The sequence below is a fragment of the Phascolarctos cinereus genome, unplaced genomic scaffold (assembly GCF_003287225.1).
Source record: "Phascolarctos cinereus isolate Bilbo 61053 unplaced genomic scaffold, phaCin_HiC Scaffold_4;HRSCAF=312, whole genome shotgun sequence".
In the NCBI taxonomy this organism is placed as follows: domain Eukaryota; kingdom Metazoa; phylum Chordata; class Mammalia; order Diprotodontia; family Phascolarctidae; genus Phascolarctos; species Phascolarctos cinereus.
The window spans coordinates 417547261-417569261 of NW_027555847.1; the positions used below are offsets into that span (position 1 = coordinate 417547261).

The window sequence follows — 22001 nt, forward strand, 5'->3', positions numbered from 1 at the left end:
CTCACCACCACCCCAGGAGGGAGATGTTATTATCATCTTCATTTTATAGTTAAGGAAACTGAGGCAGATTGAGATGAAGTGACTTGCCCAGCGTCACACAGCTGTTAAGTTTCTAAAGCCACATTTGAACTTGCATCCTCTCTGACTCTGGGCCTGCCACCATATCCACTGTATCTAGCTGTTCTATGCACATGGTGAGGCCTAGGGGTCTTTAGGGTTTCTTGAACAAACTCGATGGTAATGCATCTTCTTTAGTATCATTTCCATCAATAAATCCATATCCATTTCTGATGTTGAGCCATTAGACAGCAAAAAAGTCTTTAGTAGTGAGAACTTTTTATATGTCTTCAGTAGCTGTGGTGTGTGAGGGGTTTGATCTGTATCAGTAAAAGGAGTCATTCCCATTCATCACAGGTCAAAGTGAAAGTACACTAAAGTATGGTAAAAGGAAATAACTTTTAATATAACTACAGGATGTTAAAGTCAAAAATAATTTTAATCCAACCCCTTCATTTTAAAGGTGAGGAAACTCAGGCCCAAAGTTGAATAATTAGTTCCAGAATATGAACATGGAGCCAAATCTTTTGCTTTCTAGTGCTCTTCTTTCATTCATACCATGTGTCTTTTTTTGGAGGGGGGGAAGGCAATTGGGGTTAAGTGACTTGCCCAGGGTTACACAGCTAGTAAGTATCAAGAGTCTAAGGCCAGATTTGAACTTGGGTCCTCCTGACTTCAGGGCTGGTGCTCTATCCACTGCACCACCTTGCTGCCCCCATACCATATATCTTGAGAAAAAATTATTATTATATGATTTAGTCTTTTGTGTAGTACCTCACTTAATATTTGTAATAACCTCGTATTAGTTGTTAAACATCATCTTACAGCAATAGAACGTGTTGTAAAATGTACAAATTACGAGTACACCAAATGGATTACCAAAATATGTTTAAAAGAGTCTTTTTCTTCTTTAATCATGCTTCTGCATGTTAGTTAGGCCTCTCCTGAACTCTGCTGCTATCAGTAGATAGCTAGTTTGTATAATTTGCAAGTTATCATCTTTCCTTTAATGATAGCATATCCACTATGGTAACTCTTTTACATTTTAAATTACTCTAGAAAATATGGTACCAGAATTTATATATATGTATATATATATATATATATATACACACACACACACACACACACACACACACACACACACACAGATATATATATATATACACACATATATACACACACACATATATACACACACACACACATATATATACACACACACATATATATACACACACACACACATATATCAGGGTGGATGTCTGGATATGTCTTCTTCACCACTAACTTCTCATAATTACTGACAAAACAAAACCATACTATAGTAACAGAAGGCACCCTATTACAACTAGGCCAGCGCTGCTGGGTATTTGTCTTTGACCATCTTTTTAACTCTAGAAAAACTTATTCAGTTCTGAGACACTATGTTAAAAATAACATTTACCATATTTGTAGTAGAGACTCTATTCTCAGGTCACAGGAAAGAAGCATGTCCTGTTGTCCACTAAGTGGTTCACTGCTCAGGGGACCCTGACCAATCAATCAATTATTCAATCAATAAGCATTTGTCCTATACCAGAGTAGGGAACCTCTGTGGCCCTCTAGGTCCTCAAGTGTAGCTCTCTGACTGAATCCAAACTTTGAAGAACAAATACCCTTCATAAATGGATTTGTTCTGTAAAACTTGAACTCAGTCAAAAGGCCGAACCCAAGGACCTAGAAGGCCACATGTGGCCTTGAGGCCTCAGTTCCCCACCCGTATCCTATACCTTTTCCTCCCCTTCATGGCTAAACTCCTTGCGAAGTTTATACTCCTCCACTTCCTCTCTTCCTGCTGTCTTCCAAATCCTTAGCAATCTAGCTTTCACCCAACATGATTCAGAGGAAACTGCTCTCTGCCAGTGATCTTTTAATTTCTAAGTCTAATGGCCTTTTCTCAGTTTTCATCCTTCTTGACCTCTCTGGAGCATCTGACACTGTTAATCACCTTACTTTCTCCTCTCCAGGTGTTTATGACATTTCTTTCTCCTGGTTCTCTTCCTACCTCTCTGACCCTCTCTGTGTCTTTTGGTTTTTAATCCATGCAGTACCCTCAAATCATGGGTATCCCCCAAGACTCTTATCTCCTTTTCTTTTTACTCCATGCAATCTCTTTTGTTGCCCTTGTTTCCATGGCTTCAAATTATCATCTCTGTGTAGAAGATTCTCAGATCCATGTATCCATTCAAGTGATTCTCCTGAGCTAAAATAAAATCTCCCACCATCAACTGCCTTTTGGCTCAAACTAGATGTCCATAGGTATCTCAAACTCAACATATCCGAAATAGAATTCATTATCTTTCCCCCAAACCCACCCGTCTTCTGAATTTCCCTACTATTGTTGAAGGCACCACCATCATCTTGGTTACTAGGCTCACTGTCTCGGTGTCATGCTCATTATTCACCACACACACACACACACACACACACACACACACACACACACACACACCCCCATACCCATCCATCCATCTTTGCTCAGTCTCTCATCCTCTCTTGCTTGAACTATTGCTAAGCCCTAATTCTAATTGGTTTCCTTGCCTCAAGTCTCTCCTTACTCCAAGGCATCCTCCACTCAGCTACCAAAGTGATTTTTCTCAAGTATGGCAATGCTACCCCCCGTTCAGTAAACTGCAGCAGCTCTGCATCATCTCCAAGATCAAATAGCACTCCTTTGTCATTTGAAGCTCTTCACAACCCACTAGAGTGGTTTACATTTCCTTCTCCAGCTCATTTTATAGATGAGGAAACTGAGGCAAACAAGGTTAAATGACTTGCCCAGGATCTCATTTGAATTGCCTTAGATTCTGAAGATCACCTAGCAGAATAAGATACCAGACACCAAGGTCCTTTCTTGAACTAAACTACCAAGCATTCACACTCTACTACAGATAGCGCAGCTGTGATGCGTTGTTCAAAGTGACAAATGTACACTTGCCAAAAAAGACTATTTTATGGAGCGCTCACACAGGACAAGCGCTCACATGGTGGTCAGAAGAAGTGATACAAGGACACTTTCAAGGTCTCTTAAGAATTTTGGAATCAATTATGTGAGATGGGAGACATTGGCACAGGACCGCTCAGCATGGCGTGCACATCAGAAAAGGTGCTGTGCTCTATGAGGGAGCAGATTTGCAGTAGCTCAAAAGCAATGTAACCCTAGTCCCAAAGTCCATTTATAAGGGACTCTCTCCTCATTAGCAGAGGTGAATATTCACTGCCCTGCATCAAGGTCAGGGTGAAATTGGCAATAGCAGGAGAGTTCTTTTCTAGCTTCACCTTGCTCCAGTTGCCTCTGGCTTCAAGCTTTGAGAGGGTAGATGGATGAGGCCATCCACACCAGGTTGCTGAAAGAAAAGACTCTGGGAAGACTAAAGGAGCCAATAGTCTCCATCACGTCCCTATCCCCAGCTTGCTAAACTAGAAACTTCAAGGAATTTCTCCTTGGGTAAGATCTAAGACCCTCTCCCAGTGGGACAGGTCCTTCACTCTTTATTGTCTGGTATGTGTTCTATGTATATACCTTCTCTGATTTCTGTTTTGCTACAGATTTGGATAAATGGGTTTTCTTGGCTAAGTACTATGTACTTTCATTGTAACACTGGCATTTGGTAGGAAAAGGGTCAAGCCCTGGATATAGAGCTTGGGGTCTTTCTCCCCCAGTAATTGAAACAGCGATCAGAAGTTAGCTTGAACCTGATGACAGTTCTTAGAATAAAAAAAAAAATTAAGGAAGCAGATTTGATAGCTGTAATTCTAGACCAGTACCCTGTCTAAGGAGAGTGAAGTGGTCATCCTGTGGCCCCAACTTCCTGCCTTTCCTCCTGGAAGGAATTAAAGTCTTCCATAGAGAAGTTCAGGAGGAAAAAAGTCTAGAGTTATCTATTCTGCCACTCTTTGAGCCACACAAAGAAAAATTCCCATGCTAAATGTAGGAGGTAGGGGAAGGGAGACAGGGAATGAAGCTTTTATGTTCAATTTGTAACGAGGGATAAGGAAAGTTAGGTTTGACCCTCTCCTAGAATGAGGATCTTAGAGGCTGCAGGTCCCTATAGGAAGCAAAGACCTAGGCAGGGAGGAGAGAATCTACCCCATAGCACTTTAGTGTTCCTGACTTGGTCCATCATTATGTCTACCAAGCTACACTGTCTCCTTTCCATCTTCCTCCACCCACAAACTCCACCCTTCCACAAAACGTGGTGTGTGTGGGGGGGGGTACTTTTTCTGTTCAGGACACGGTACGTAGCAATTTTCAACTACATATATAGAAAAGAAGCAGTTTCTAAAGTGAGGGAAGGTGACAAGGAGAAATAAGAGTTTCCCTAGAATTACAATGAACAGCCTAGCTAAGGTGAATAGAAATAAGTTCATTAACTTTCAAAAGATAAGAGCCCTAGGTTATAAAGATTCAGAGAAGCCAAAGAAGACTTGTATAAATTGATACAAAGTGAAGTGGGCAGAACCATGAGAATAATTTGTACAATGACTACCTCATTGTAACAAGAAACAACTTTGGGGGCAGCTAAGGTGGCACAGTGGATAGAGCACCAGCCTTTGGACTCAGGAGGACCTGAGTTCAAATTTGAGCTCAGACACATAACAATCACTACCTGTGTGACTCCAGGCAAGTCACTTACTTGCCTGACAAAAAAAAACAAAAACCCTTTTATTTAACTGATCAATCAGTCAGTCAAGAAGTATTTTATTAAATGCTTACTATGCGGCAGGCACTGTGCTGGGTATTTCAGAAATAAATAGAATGAAACAGTCCCCACTTGAGCTTACATTTTAATGAGGGAAACAGCAATTACATAATAGGTATATTTATATATATATATATATATATATATATATATATATATATGTGTGTGTGTGTGTGTGTGTGTATGCATATGTATATATACATATATGCAGCATAAATATTAAATATAAATATGCACAAAGTGTTAAATACAAGGTAGTTTAGGAAGAAGGACACTAGCAGTATAGAAGTTGGTGACTGAGCTGCCTATCAGACGAAGAGAGAGGACTCCACGAGGCAGAAGTAAAAAGGGAGTGAATTCCAGGTGTGAGATGGCCAGTGCAAAGGCCTGGAATGCTTTGTGGACCAGAGGCAAGGCCAGTATGGCTGGATCTCAGAGTGAGGGAGGAAACTAATGTCAAGTGAAGCTGGAAAGATCTGTTGAAGCCAGATTGTAAAGGGCCTTAAAAATCAAACAGAAGAGTTTATATTTTGTCCTAGAAACAGTGGGGAAAACCACTGACGTTGGCTGAATAGGAAAGACATATGGTCATAGCTGCACTTCAGGAAAATTACTTTGGTGTCTGTTATAAGAAGGCCGGGGGTGGGGGGGTGGGGGTGGAATTTGAAGTGAGAAGACCAATTAGAAAAAAGCTTTTGCAAAAATCTAGGCAGAAGGTGATGAGAACCTGAATCAACCAACAGCAAACTCTCTAGTAACCCTTACTATTGTTTCATTTTTATCTCTTTTGAAACCATTTAGCTTGGAAAATTTGTTTGAAGTCAAGAGCTTTTCATATACTTTATAGCCATCTTTGTGGTAGGTGTTCATTCAATACACCCTTGATTTATTGAGATTCTAAATCATTACTAAATTATTATAATTACTATTAATGAGTTTAAATTATAGTTATAAATATGCATTTAACTATATAATTTATATTTAAAATATATTTGTTAATAATGAATTATATAAATAATTACTGTTCTTATAATTTAGTAATGTTACTAAATTATTATTGCAATACTAAATTTACTTTATATTGAGAAATCCAAGTAAAATGCCAAAGGAAAAGCAAACGTCAAAATATATTTTAATGAAGTGTCAGTATTCAGATAATTTCACAAGGAAATTATTCCAAGCATGTCACCAAAAAGACAGTCTGCCATCTGAGCTCTCACTGATACCCAGCTGTACCATAACTAGGCATGCCTAAGTAATAGTCATAGCAAGGTTTTGTAATATTTGTATCCATCTTCTAAAAATGAACATGTAACAGATTGGTCCTGTCAGTACTTAGAATCTTGGAGATTTGAACCGGTATTAAGAACTTGGGGCAGATGAAAGGAATTATCCTACAAGTGCATTTTCAATCACCCAGCACTCAGCTCTTCCTGTTATTTCCCAGGCTTTATGCAGGGTTGCTTATCAGAAATTATCAGTCACTTGCTGGACTAGCTCTTATCCTACTGTTACTCCCTCTGTCTATCAATCAGTCAACAAGAATTTACTGTACTCCAGCTGCTAGGTGCTAGGGATGGAAAGACAGTGCCTGACCAGAAGGTGCAGCAATCAGCTACCACTGAAGGAAAGAAATCCCCAGTACTGGGGTTAAAATTCCCCAGTACTTGGCAGTTCCTATGGAAACATTTCACAATGAGACTTTCAACATAGAAGTGGGGGACTATGGGTGTATATGCTATATATACTGCCAGAATGTGGTCACTATGTTGTTTCCTCTCGTTTAGTTACTTTTCTTTCTAAGCTCATTGGCCAAAGATGGGAGTAGGAGAAAATATGTGGAAGTAAGTGTGATATAAAAACAAAAGGAACCAGCACCACTTATTTTTAAAGTAAATTAAAAATAAAAAGAAACATTACCTGTCATTGTGGAAGCACAAACCCCTAAGGGACTTTAGAGGTCCCTTCAAGTTCTAGACTTAGATTTTATGATTTTAAGGGAACGCATACAAATATATAAAACCAGGATCAGTATCGTCAAAGAATATGAACCTCTCTTGTCTCAGCTCTTTCACCTGTAAAATAAGAGGGAGTAAGAGGGGGTCTAGTTGACTCCAATGTCCATTCCAACTCTAATCTATGATCGCATTATCAAACAATTTTCTAAATAATACTTACAAACTATGAACAACCACATCAAAAGATGTAATTTTATTGCATGCTTGTGTCCTGGGCTGACCTCTTCCTGTTTGCTAGGAGACAGAAATCATACCTGGTCCTAGGCTGAACTGTTCTGAATTGCAGGGGACTCTTCCTGTCTGTAGGAGACTGAGAAGCTTCTTTCTGCTCATCCATCTAGCCCCTGGCCTGGCTTACCTGAAAGGATGGGAGAGAAACACCATACTCACCTCCCAGACCTCATCTTCTGCCTGAGCTGCCTAACATCCTGAGAGGACTCTACCCAGAAGTAGAAACCTTTAGCCCATCACCTGAATTCATTCATCAATGATTAACAAATTCCCAACAAATACCCTCCCCAACCCAGTGATTCTGACCCTCTTGTTGTCATTATTCAAACCCTGTTCTCTATCCTTCACTGCCCACTCCCTCATTCCTATCCCTCACAACCCAACCCCCCCAATACCCCATTCAGAAGACACCTACCCCTTCCACTGTGCTCTCTGGAAATTTGCTCCGACCTCAGATCTTATCTATTCATGCTACCCTCAAGTTATATCTTTTTATTTAGACAGTACACACACACACACACACACACACACACACACACACACACACACACACACACACACACACACACACACACACCCTTGCATAGGTATTACCTCAAAGGAAGTGAAAGGCAGAAAAGCCTATATACAACCAAAATATTCATGGTAACATTTTTTGTGGCAACAAAAAACTGAGAACAAAGTAGATTCTCATTGGTTATAAAATGGCTAAACAGATTGGGTTCCTGAACATAAAAGAATACTAATGTATTATAAGAAATAAACAAAAATTCAGAGAATTTTAGTACAATGTCTGGCACATAGTAGATGTTTAATAAATATAGCTTGAATGATAAAGAAGTATGGAAAGATGTAACAGTTGATGCTGAGGTAGAAAAGTAGAACTAGGAAAACACTACACACAAGGGCTAAAAGAATGTAAATGGAAAACATTAAGAAAAAATTAAACTAAGTAGTAATTATAATGACTCCAGAGAAGAGCTGAGAAAATGTACCTTCCTTGTTTCATTGCAAAGGTGGGGTGGAGGCTCTGGGTATAGAATGTTATATGATCTCTCACACATGCTCAACATATTGATTAGTTTCATGGAACTGCTTTCTTCATGTACTGCTTTCTTCATGTATATATACATATAAATATATACACTTTGTTACAACCAATGCCTTGTTGGTAAGGGGATAGGAGTGATATATTCAGAAATGCATATGATGTAAAAACAAAAAGTCAATCAAAATAAGATTATTTAAAAAAAAAAAAGAAAGAAACACTCAAGCTTTCTTCTTGTGTAGTGGGAATTTTGGCTTTCCCTGCAAAGTTCAGACCTCTGGGGCCACTTTGCCAGACCAGGTGATATCCTCTTATGCAGATGATTTCTCCTGCCTGTTCCAGTCATTTGTAGGGTCTCCCAACATGTTTCTGTTTTAATAGTTCTGGTCACAAACACCAGCTTTAGGTACTAAAAGCTGTCAAGTGGCTCTGTCTACCTTAGGAAATATTTCTCACTATCTGTGGAGATGACATAGCACCCCAACTATCTCCTGATTTCTTCTGCTTAAGAACTTGGTCTGTTGATAGTACCAGCTAGCTGCCAGACTTACCTCAAATGGGGGCTATTTTTCTTCATCATTTCCTAAGAGAATGATGGCCCTCAGGTCTCTAACCTTTCTCCTAAATCAATAAAGAACAAGAAAGGAAAGGGAAGGAAGATCCTAGAAATAACTACAGTACCATCTACAGGCCAGATTTGAAATTCTAGGTGATATGTTACGTATTTCTAAAGGCTTCAGATTAAAAAAAAATGCTGTGCTAACAAATGGCAATTTTGTTACTACTGTGTTAAACAATATACACTTTTCAAACACAAGAAGTATAGAACAAAAGTTCATAATTTTATATGCAATCCTATTTTTGTTCTTTGCATTTTGAAATGTTCATGTTTGTCGAAAAGTTCATAACAAAAATAAGAGAAAACATCTAAAAAATACTAGGAAAAGTGGGTTGTGATTTATTGGGCTCAATTCTGTGCTTCCCCAGGAATATAAATATTGCCACTGCAAAGCCTGTTTTTCAAATTTATTATGCTCCATTTGTTATAAGGGTTATTCTTGTTTTCTTTTTTTCCCCCCAAATGTGGGGTGAGAATGGAGGGAGAGAAAATAGATTTTTATTTATTGAAAAAACCAAATGAAATCAAAACAAAAAAAAATTACCATACTCTTGTGTCTCTACTTCCACTCTTCTGTCATCTACCTCAAAAGTGAGTCTTTTGTAGACAGTCGGTCACAAGCTAAGTATCAGGCAGCTATTTAGGATGCTCAGCTGATGCTAGGATAGACAACTCTCTGTACAATACACGAAAGCAAGAAGAATTGTCCCTCTATAGTTGATATTGTGAGACCCTTGTTTGTGTCTCATGTCCCTTTTTCAGTCTTCATATTTTAAAGAGATGTGGGGAAACTAGGCAGAGTAGCATACTAACAACAAAAATAATTTAAGTGATAGAAAACAAGCAATTTTCTTAGAAAATACAGGTATGAAATATTACTAGTAACTTTTTTGTTATAGCAAAGAACTGGAAATTAAAGTACTCATCAACTGGAGGATGGCTAAGTAGATTATAATATGTGAATGTAATGGAATGGCAGGTAATGTAATGATATTATTATAATAATTTTTTATTATTAAGAAATAAGACAATTTCTTATTGCCCCATGAAAAATGACAAAATAATTCCTTTTAGAGAAACTCAGAAAGTTTGTATAAACTGATGCTGAGTGAAGTGGGTAAAACCAAGACAACAATTTATGACTACCACATCATAAAGAAGAAGAACTTTGAAAGACTTAAGAACTCTGACCAGCCACGACTGTGGGAAGGCCAGCAGCAGAGTTAAGTGACTTGCCCAGGGTCACACAGTAGGTATCTGAGGTCAGATTTGGACTCGGGTCCTTCTGACTCCAGGACCAGTGCTCTTTTCACCACTAACTGCCCCTTTAAAACTTCTCTTCCAGCTACAGAAAGCTGGAGAGACAGAAATCTGGACTGTTAACAAGGAGGCTGGCTGCACCTTCTCTTAGATCAAAGTGGAGAGAAAGAAGGTGTCAGCAGCTGTGTGCTATCGTCTGTCTCGTCAGCCCACACTTTGAGCTCTCTGAAGTCTCTATATCTCCAATCACCACGGTCCTACAACAAAAGGCTTCAAGCATCTCAGGTCAAGGGCCCATAGAGAAGGGCGGGCATGTTTCTCAGACATCTTAACTCAACCCTGCCTCCCCGCTTTCCCCTCCCCCTCACCTACTCCAACCACGTGGCTCAGAAAGCTAGATTCTCTCCATCTCTTACTCAGCATCCTATTCCAATACCAAGTTCAAATATCCTGTCTCCTGAGACCTTGGAGTAAAGCTCTGATGGTTGTAATAGGGACCCCCCCCTTCCTCTAGCATCCTGAGGCCTTGTGACAATACTTAATACTTATTAAGTAACTACTACAGAGTATTTTTTTAAAGCTCTGTTGTTATTATTGTTTTCAGTTGTGTTTGACTCTTCTTGACCTCTTTTGGGAGTTTTCTTGACAGAGATACTAGAGTGGTTTGCCATTTTGTCCTCTAGCTCATTTTACAGATGATGAAACTGAAGCAAACAGGGTTAAGTGACTTGCCCAGGGTCACACAGCTACATCTGATGCTGGATTTGAACTGAGGTCTTCCTGACTCCAGGCCCAGCACTCTATCCACTAAGGAGATGCAAAGTTTAGAAAAAACAATTCATACTCTCAAGGAGTTTACATTCTAATGGGAGAAGACAAAAATACCAATAATTATAATATACAACAAGTGAATTAGAGTCATAAAAAAGGTGCTATGGAAATTCCGAAGGAAAACAAATTTCGACACGAGAATACTTGTATGAACTGTGACGCAGAGTGACGTGAGCAGAACAATGTACATGATGACCACGATGATGTAAAGGAAAACAATTTTGAAAGACTTCAGAACACTGATCAACGCAGTGACCAATGGGACTTCAGAAGACATGATAAAATATGCTTTCCATTTCCTGGCAAAGAAGTGATGGGTTAGAGGTCAGAGAGAAACATGTGTTTACAGACAGTGCATTGATTTGTGTTGCTTGACTATAATTATTAGTTAGAAGAAAGAGCTTCTATTGGGTGTGGGGGGCATGAGAGTATTGCAAAAGAAGGAAAAAGGGAAGAAGAGCATTAATGAGACATTTTAAAAAACGGAAGAGAAGAAAAGGAAGTTCAAAAGGAGGTGTCATAGACTAGGCCTAATTCAAACTGTCCTGGCCCTCAGTTGGAATGAAATGAGATACTCACAGGCCATCTATCAGTTAGCAAAAAGTTTGTATATCCATAGCAATTATACAGCACTGATTTAGGTAGATATGACACCCTTCATCTCCACATGGAAATTTCTGGTCAGAAGGCTATGTTGGGTACAGTGAATTACACAACTGTGGGGCATCCACCAAATCTGAAAAGCATCAACTCCTCTTCTTCCCTAGGTAACTTCGAAGCTACATTAAGAACTTAAGCTTTAAACCAGGAACTATACATGTAACACATCAACGAAACACTTTTCACACAAATAAAGTCAGATCTAAATGATTGGGAACATATCAGTTGTTCATGGGTGGGCTGACCTAATATAATAAAATGACCATTCTACCTAAATTAATTTACTTCATTCTTACCTACATCACTAATGTGAAAATATGTTTAATAGGAATATTTTTGTATAGCCTGTATCAAATTGTGTGTCATCTTGGGGAGGGAGGGAGAGAAAAACTTAAAACTCAAAAGTTTATGGAAGTGATTGTTGATAATTCAAAATCAGTTAAAAATTTTAAAAAGATTGGTTAATATATAAACATTGCTAAAAAACACAAATCAATACATGCAAATGAACTTTAAGTACATGTTTTCCTTGGCCTCATGACTTGGATTGCACTATATTGTAGTCTTTTTAGCTAAAAAGGGCTAGCCATTAAAAAATTTTTATTTATTCAGTACCATACTAATCAAACTACCAAAAATTATTTTATAGAGCTAGAAAAAACAATAAAAAAAGTTCATCTGGAAGAACAAAAAGTCCAGAATATCAAGGGAAATAATGAAAAGAAATGCAAGGGAGGATGGCTTAGCTGTACTAGATCTTACATTGTATTATAAAGCAGCAATCATTAAAACTACTTGGTACTGGCTAAGAAATAGTGTGGTGGATCAGTGGAATAGGTTAGGTATGTAAGACACAACAGTCAATGACTATACTAATCTACTATTTGATAAATCCAAAGACTCCAGCTTCTGGGATAAGAAATAACTATTTAACAAAAATTGCTGGGAAAACTGGAAAAATGTATGGCAGAACCTGGGCACAGACCAACATCTTATACCCTATACCAAGATAAAGTCAAAATGAGTACAGGATTTAGATATAAAGACTGATACTATAAGCAAACTAGAAGAGCAAGGAATAGTTTACCTTTCAGATCTATGGAGAAGGGAAGAATTTATGACCAAACAAGAGATAGAGAGCATTATGAAATGCAAAATGGATAATTTTGTTTACATTAAATTGAAAAGTTTTTGCGCAAACAAAGCCAATGCATCCAAGATTAGGAGGGAAGCAAAAAACTGGGAAAGAATTTTTATAACCAGTGTCTCTGATAAAGGCCTCATTTCTAAAATATATAGAGAACTGAGTCAAATTTATAAGAATACAAGTTATTTCCCAATTGATAAATGGTCAAAGAATATGAATAGGCAGTTTTCAGAGGAAGAAATTAAAGCTATCTATAGTCATATGAAAAGATGTTCTAAATCACTATTGACTAAAGAAATGCAAATCAAAATGACTCTGAAGCACCATATCACACCCATCAGATTGGTTAACATGACAGAACAGGACAATGATAAATTTTAAAGACGATGTGTGAAAATTGGAACACTAATGCATTGTTGGTGGAGTTGTGAAATGATCCAACCATTTTGGAGAGCAATTTGGAACTATGCCCAAAGGGCTATAAAATTGTGCATACCCTTTGACCTAGCAATGGGAAAAGGACCCACATGTGCAAAAATATTTATAGCAGCTCTTTCTGTGGTGGTAAAGAATTGGGAATTCAGGGGATGCCCATCAATTGGGAAATGGCTGAACAAGTTGTGGTATATGAATCTAATGGAATACTACTGTGCTATAAGAAATGATGACTAGGCAGACTTCAAAAAAACCTGGACTTACATGAACTGATGCAGAGTGAAATGAGCAGCACTCTAGGACTGTATCCCAAAGAGATCATAAAAATGGGGAAAAGGATCCATATGTACAAAATTTTTATAGCAGCTCTTTGGTGGCAAAGAATTGGAAATTGAGGGGATGCCCATCAACTGGGGAATGGCTGAAGAAGTTGTGGTATATGAATCTAATGGAATACTATTGTGCTACAAGAAATGATGAGCAGGCAGACTTCAGAAAAACCTGGAAAGACTTGTATAAACTGATGCTGAGTGAAGTGAGCAGAACCAGAACAATGTTGTACACAGTAACAGCCAGGTTGTGAGATGACTAACTTTGATAGACTTAGCCCCTTTTAGCAATGCAAGGATCTAAGACCTCTCCGAAAGTCTCATGGTAGAAAATGCTATCCACATCCATAGAAAGAACTATGGAGTTTGAATGGAAATTGAAGCATACAAATTTGCTTTTTTTTTCTTCCCTTTTGTTTCCTCTTTCTTGTGGTTCCTCCCATTGGTTCTAATTCTACCTTACATAACTAATATGAAAATATGTTTAATAGGAATGTATATGTAGAGCCTATATTAGATTGCACACCATCTTGGGGAGGGAGGGGGAGAAAAATTTAAAACTCAAAAGCTTATGGAAGTGATTGTTGAAAACTAAAAATAAATTAATTTTTTAAAAAAGAAATGAGCAGAACTAGGAGAACATTATACACAGTAACAGCCACATTGTGCAATGACTGACTTTAACACAGTAGATCCTCACAGCAATGCAAGGATCTAAGAGAACTCCAAAAGACTCATGATGGAAATGCTATCCACATCCAGAGAAAGAACTATGGAGTCTCAATGCAGATGGAAGCATACTATTTGCTCTCCTTTTCATTTGTTGCTTCATTCTCGTGGTTCCTCCCATTAGTTCTAATTGTTCTTTACATGATGACTAATGGGGAAATATGCTTAGTATGAATGTATAAGTGGAGCCTATATCAGATTGCATACCACCTTGTGGGGAGGAGAGGAGTAGGAGGGGGAGAAAATTTAAAACTCAAAATCTTATGGAAGTGAATGTTGAAAACTAAAAATAAATTAATTAATTATCAAGGGAAAAAAAAGAAAACCAGTAGAATTTTAAAAAAAAAGAACTTAAGCTTTAGCCCCCCTGGGCCAATGAAATGTCATTGGTAGCTTCCCTACCTTTTGCGAGGGAAACTATCCTGGCCTTCATGGCAGTATGATAACATGATAGTAGTAGGGACCAGAGCTACAAGGAGACTTAAAGACAAGAATAACAACTTTGTTCAAACTTGAGGTAGAGACACTGGAGGATTTTAAAGAGTTAGAGGCAGGAGAGAAATGTACCCAAAAGGAGGCAAGCAATGCTTTTAAAAGCACTTCACTGGGATGCAGTCAGGCAGTGTCAGAAGAGTGCTTTGAACTTCTTGAAAGGAAGGCCCACAAAATATACTCTATTATTATACTCACAAAGAAATAATGAGCTTCTTTGGCTTTAATGAAACTAGAAAACTGAGTTCTTGAGGCTATAAAACTACAGCCTTCTGAGGACAAGTTACCAAGCCTGTCCAACCACCCTGTTAACCCACCCAATTTGTAACTTTAGCCTACTTTTTTCTTAGGCTTCATATTATAAACTTTGATTTCTTTCAGGAGGGGATGAGTTTAGCATTCTAATCATTTAACAGTCACCAAATATAATATATATATGTACACATACATATACATATACACATACATATATATTATATACCCACTTATGTGAGTAAAAATGGTCCATAATAGAAGACCTATTGTCTTTTGTGTTACTGGTCTGTCTGGTTCTTTTGCAAAACCCCCTCTAAGTACCATAATTGCTATTAAGAACTAGGACAAATAAAATTTTTTTAAAAGAATAATCTACATATAGTGCTAAACTTTACATATAGAATATATAGTATACATATATATCACATATACGTATATACTCATACATATATATACTATGTGCATGAACATATATAAGTATATACATATATAAGGATACTTTCTCATTACTTCTACCTCATTTTTTTTCCCAAAAAGGGTAATCTGTGTATCTTTATATAGATAGGTAGCTAACTCTTTAGAAATAGATACATAGATATCTATATAGAGACAGGTAGATATCAATATACAAACAGAGAGATACACAGATTGCCATTCTCCAGAAAGAGCAATTGTCCTAGTTCTTAATAGGAATTATGGAACGTAGAGGCAGCTTAGAAAAGTATCAGACCAGTAACACAAAAAGCAATAGCTCTTCTATTATGGCCCATTTTAACTCACACAAGTGAGCGGCTCAGGCCTAAAACCTAGCAGCTGGGGCAAGAGACAAGGGAAGGGGCAGAGAGTAGGGATAAGGAGGGAAAAGGAGGTGAGAGCAGAAGTTTCTGACTGTCAGTAACTGGAAGAGTTAATTGTACCTTGGGAACTAAGGGCTTCAGGCCACTTCAGGAGGAGGAAGGGCCATTAGTCATGATCCTCTGGAGAGGCTGCCCTAGCTCTTGGAGAGACATTGTGGTACAGTGGAATCAGAGGACCTGAGTTCAAATGCCAGCTCTGTACTTCATGTGTGACCTTGGACAAGTGTAAATTCACTGGAACTCAGTTTTCTCATCTTTAAAATAAGGCAATTGGACTAGATGATTTCTAATATCCCTTCTAGCTCTTAATTGATTATCCTATGACTTGGCAAGCTCAGCTTCTCCAAGCTCTCCATCACTTTTTCTAGTTGGTACTATATGCATGATCTTCAGTTGCCTTCAGCTCACAAGGCTCACTGAGGCAGGTGAGAATTATTTATAGTATGACCCATGGCCAAGGACCCCTCTAAGGATTCTGGGCTCACATGACCTGTGTTCAATCCTGGAGGCCCATTCCCTGAAGGTGAGTTTCTTTCATCAGCTCTTTGGGTATACCCTAGAGTAAAACTCCAGGGTCATCTCCAAAATTAAATTCAGGTATGGCTTATTTTTATGTTTCTTCACATGAGGGTAATAGGATGTCCATTTCCCACACAGGCACTTACCATAAAACTAATTTTCCCAAAGCACACGTCTGACCATGCATATGTAAGGTGGATTTTGTTATTCATTTTTAGATAATAGTTCCCAGGATCATAGATACTAGTTCCCAGGAACCATGGCCATAACAATCTATTAGTTCCCAGGATTTCACATTATAAACAATTTCTCCTGTGACTGCACAGTGAGATATAATGAGATAATGTAAACATTTGAGTTATTTTGTAAACAGTGTACTGTGCATGGTGTCATGGTGACATTAACAACCATATGAAAGAATGTTCCAAATACCCATGACAGCACAGGAGCCCATGAAGAAGGTCCAGGCAGGACACGGCTATGCAGGAAGCCAAGACCTTCGTTCCTTACCCCAAAAGAATTTGGGTTATAGAAATAGTAAGCATTCACCTTGTTAGACTTTGTCCAGAAGGTAACAATATTTTTGTGGAACAGCTAAACAAATACTCCTCATTCACCTCACACCTGCTCTATTTGGGTAACACATAGCAATATCATGGAGGGTTGCAAAGTACAGATCTCTTGGCTCCTCATGTCATGGTTTTAGTTCATTAGCAAGAAGGCCATACTCTTTCCTCTCTAGATCGCACACTGTGGAGAAAATCTTTTCCCTTTAGGATGCTAGTTACAGACTTAGTTACTCCCAGTGTCTTGGGAATGCTAGAACTTGGGAATTCTTGAACTCACCTACCAAAAGGGTAACCTAGCTGGCTGGAATCATCCATTCTCAAGGTCACTAGTCTTGGATCTGTCTTCAGAAAAAAGAAATAGAATGGCAGAAGGAAGCACCCAGGAAGTAATATCCAGGAACTCCCTTATCAGGCTCATCTGGACAATCATAGCTTGATTGCTGTGAGCTCCTCCTGCAAGTCTGAGATTCCCATTACCTTCTGGGAAGGGAATGGAGAAATTCCCTTTCTATCTTCTGTACTTCATACTCAAAGTCAAAGAAAAAGAAAACTCTGAAACAGAAAGGGATAAGTATTTTATAACTTAATTTATAGTAGTTCTCAAAAGATGAATTGTGAACTACTAACAACCATATAAAAGAATGTTCCAAATCACCAATAAGAGAAATGCAAATCAAAATAACTCTGAGGTTTCATTTTATGCTCAATGAATTGGCAAAAATGACAAAATATGAAGGAGTTGTGGAAAGATGGACACACTAAAATACTAGAGATGGAGTTGTAAATTGCTCCAGCCATTCTGGAAAGCTATTTGGAATTTTGAAAACAAGTGGCTCAAATGTCTGCACCTTTCACTTAAATATTCCACTGCTAGTCATATACCCCCAAAAAGTCAATGATAAAAAGAAGGGCCCCCATAGACATAAAAATATGGCAGTACTTTTGGTAGTAGGAAAGAACTAGAAACAAATGAGCCTATTTTGGTGATGGTGAAACAGGTTATGACACATGATTATAAAGGAATATCATTATACTGTAAGAAATAATGAATGTAACCTACAAATCGCTTATCTTTCTTTTCCTGCTGGCCAAGATACCAAACAGAAAGAAGATCATGGAGAATAAGGTGACCCTTGTCTCTGCTGTTGTAAAGGAATAGGCGGTAAAGAAAAGTGGTCAATTCTTTGTTTGAGAAGCTCTCCAAGAACTGTGGCCTTGGTCAAGACATCCAGACTAAAAGGGACTTAATCTGCTTTGTCAAATGCCCTCAATACACTGGACTTCAATAGCAAAGGTTTATCCTTTTTACCCATTTGAAATCGCCCAGCAATTAACCAGTTCAACCAGGGTTGCTTTGTTTGTTTTATTTTTTTAATCATTTGACAGCTACTCAACTGTTCGACAAGCACAGACCTGAAATGAGGCAAAGAAAGAAACCAAAGTTGCTCTCTTAGACTGAGTAGAAAGCTTCAGGCAAGGAGGGTAGGCCTACCAAGAGAACACTTGTATTCAGTCTTCTTTAGTGTTAACCTTGGTAGAAAACAGGCAAGCTCAGTTGGCAGTGAATGGGTATAATGTGGAACTCATTGAGCTGGTGTTCTTTCTACCTGCCTTGTACCAAAAAATGATGGATCCCTACTGTATTATCAAAGAAAAGGCCAGATTGGGTGGCTTAATTCACAAAAAGACAGCACACACAGGTTAATCCTGAAGACAAAGGAGCCCTGGCTAAGGTGGTAAAAGCTATTAAGACCAATTATAAATAAATAACATCGGATGAAAAAAAAGTATCAATTAGAAGAATTATTCACTTATCTTTTCATTCCGAGGAGTTTACTTCTGAGAAGCTAGATTCTTTTGTTGTTGATTTAAAGAGACTAGGATGAGAGATGAGGCTAGTTGAACCTACATCACAGATTGATAGATATCATCTCTTTTATATTGTGGGTAATCCATTTCCGTTGGAAGAAAAGATACTTGAAAATTGTTATTTTATAGCACATCCTAAAATAAAGTTGGACATTTTCTCAAATCTCATTTCCTTTCTCTTTATGTTCTGCAACTTACCTGATTTTGCCAGGTATCAAATTATAACCTTCTTTGTAAACTACAAATAATTATTCAAAATCTGAAACTGACGCCTACATTTTTACTTGATGACTACATTGTGTTTTCACATAATCGTGCAAATATCTTCTTTATCCCCCGCAACCAGCCAATAAATATAAAATGTCAGAGGCTGAAAAAAAAAAACAACCAATCCATAGGATGAGATCTGTCATCACTGGGTTGGCAATGTCCCGGGACCAAACATAGTGGCTCATATTGCCAAGCTAGAAAAGACAAAACCTAAAGAACTTGCACTCAAACTGGATTAAATGTGTCAGCTTGATTTTTTTCCCTACATAAAAATGGGAATTCTGACAACAGAAAAGAAATGATGAATACAGAGGAACATGGAAAGACTTATGGTAATTGATGCAAAATGAAGGAAGTAGAGCTAGGAAAACAACATACACAACAACTATAAAAATGTACATGAAAGAACAAAACAACTGAAGCTAAGTTCTGAAAATGTAATTCCCAAGCTTGGCCCAAAGAGGAGACATGAAAGGCACTATGAGTATGGGAGACCATGAGTGTGAAATGTAGCATATGATGTCAGACTTCTTTTGGTATGTTGGTTAGTTTTACCAAACTGTTTTTTTTAACTCCTTTTTTCTATTTTGTTATAAGACCTTGTTCTTAGGAGGGGGAGGGAAGCAGGATATATTGAGAAATATAGGTGTCATTAAAAAAAAAGATAGCAATACAATGTATTTCTATAAAGTTGATTAGGGAACTCATTGAATTATCAGGGACTTTTCTGATTCCCCCCTTAGAATATTTTTTTTTGAGGCAATCAGGGTTAAGCGACTTGCCCAGGGTCATACAGCTGCTAAGTGTCATGTGTCTGAGGTTGGATTTGAATTCAGCTTCTCCTGACTCCAAGGCCAGAGCTCTGTCTACTGCGCCACCTAGCTGCCCCATCCGCTACGTTTTTAAGACTAGCAAAGCAATCCCATTCATTTAAGTGCTAAGACTCTACAGAACATTTCAGTGAATGTCTGTGCTAGGCCTATTCGTTGCCAAGCTTAGGCTGACCCAGTACTGGCAAACAGCATACAACCATGATTCAGAGAGACAGGAGTTAAAGAATTAAAAAAACACGAGGACATAAATTATCTCTTTGCTGTGCTCCCCCAGCTTGCCTTTCCCCCAGGTTCAGTTTTCAATAGCTGGATGAGTGATTCACTAGGTCACTCACAGGATAACAAGCTGTGTGGAGGAAGGAAGGAATTGTAGCTAAAAAGTCCTGAATTGTTAAGGAACTTTGGGAAAGATAAGATTTTTGTGCTGGATCCCTGAGAGTGGAGCTCTGATCCTGGAAAAGGGTCAGATAATAAAATTAAAAATAGGAATATAGGATGGGGAATGCCAAGCCAGCATAATGAGAAGAGTAAGGGCTGGGGGGCGGGGGTTGGAGCAAGCCTACACAAATTACTGCTAGGCTGCAAGTAAGGCCAGTGAAATCATCATGTATGTGTAGGTTGCAATGCACTTTTTGAACAGCTAGGTCATAGACCTATCATGATTCATCCCGAGAGCAAGATTACCAGAGAGGCCCCTAGTGAAAGACAAATCCGGGACGGCTAATGGAATCTCATTCAATAAAGGAGGATGACTGTAGCAGCTTCCCCTGATCTGTATCCAAAGAAGGATGAAGGTTGCTTACTGTAGGCCTACAGCCAAAATGCCTGCAACTCAATGTTCACCTTAACTGTCCAACATGACTACTGAAGTTTTAGGGATGGAATCCATTTCCACAATGCAGGATAACCAAGGGAACATCTTACTAGGTCCTGATTCTTGTGAATAACAAATCCCACGAAGTGGTCACATTATTTGAATTCGTGCTATTCAAAGTTAAAATTTTATGTAAAATATAGCAATTGGTTCTAGCCTAATGAAAATACATAATAAAATTTTAAAGAAGTTTTTTTTATCTTTGAAAAATGTAATCTATCAGCAAAAGATAAAATGTATTTCTGATTCAAGATTATTACAAAGCAGTAGAAAAGTTAGACAAAACAAAATGTAAAAAAACCCATTACTGAATATTATACCTAAATATAAACCTAAATTGCTGATATGATGAAAACATTGTTATAGTTGTTGAAAATATTTTAGTCCTGTAGACTGAACTACCTTCTCTTTCTTTAGATCTTCATACATTTGCTGGGAGGTGCAAAGAGTTTTATCCAGATTTTAGAGAATTTGCATGCTTTGTTTGATATTAGCATCAGCATCCATAATTTTTTTGCTTTACAACTTCCACAGCTCAAAGGATAACCTCAAATTATTTGAAAACAGACTCCTTCATTTGCACATCATCAACTTCTTCAAATACTTGTTTACCTAAATGAAGATCATCATCGGTCTTCTGAGTGCAAATCTACCAATTCTGGGACACAGTCATTTTCTATTTATTCAAAGCCAAGATTTCTTCCTTTTTCCCCTGTTTCTTCTGTAATTCTGTTTAGGAGACAGAAAACCTTCAAAATGACCATCTGCACAATGTGACAAAATATACTTCCACACTTCTGCATCCTAAGTTATACTAGCTCTCCAATAATGTTGATATTAATGTAATTGAATTTCAATTTTTAAAGCAATTGAACCAATCATATTGTAGTAAAAGTTTCTTCACTATCCACTTCACTTCCATTTTCTTTCACCTCCTTATGTAATCTTAAAGCTTTTGTCTGAATGGATGTTATGCCAAAAGGAATGTGTTTTTGATAGGGTCTTTAATCCATTTGGGTAAAAGATACTGCATTTTTATCATTGTAATACTTCTTCTATCCCTTGGTATCTGCAAACCAAAAAAAAAAAGCTGTACAACACTGCTTGTCTTTTATTTATTTTATGCTTTAATATATTTATATATAAACTTTATATAATATATGCTTTATAATATTCTGTATTGTAGAGTTAGGCATTCTGATATCTTTTTTTTTATTACTACGATTTCACTCATGCTATTCAATTACATCAAATTTTTGTTCTAATGTAATGGTTTTTTTTTTTGTAATATACTAGCAATGTTTCAGTCTGAAGAATTCTTTTTGTTGGGGCGGAGCCAAGGTGGCAGAGTAAA

The 22001-nt window shown here is 37.8% G+C and overlaps 1 pseudogene; it reads left to right on the forward strand.

Moving 5' to 3' along the window:
- The first annotated feature begins 11476 nt into the window (after positions 1-11476).
- Positions 11477-19179, forward strand: LOC110223257 (large ribosomal subunit protein eL8 pseudogene; annotated as a pseudogene).
- Positions 19180-22001: the final 2822 nt, after the last annotated feature.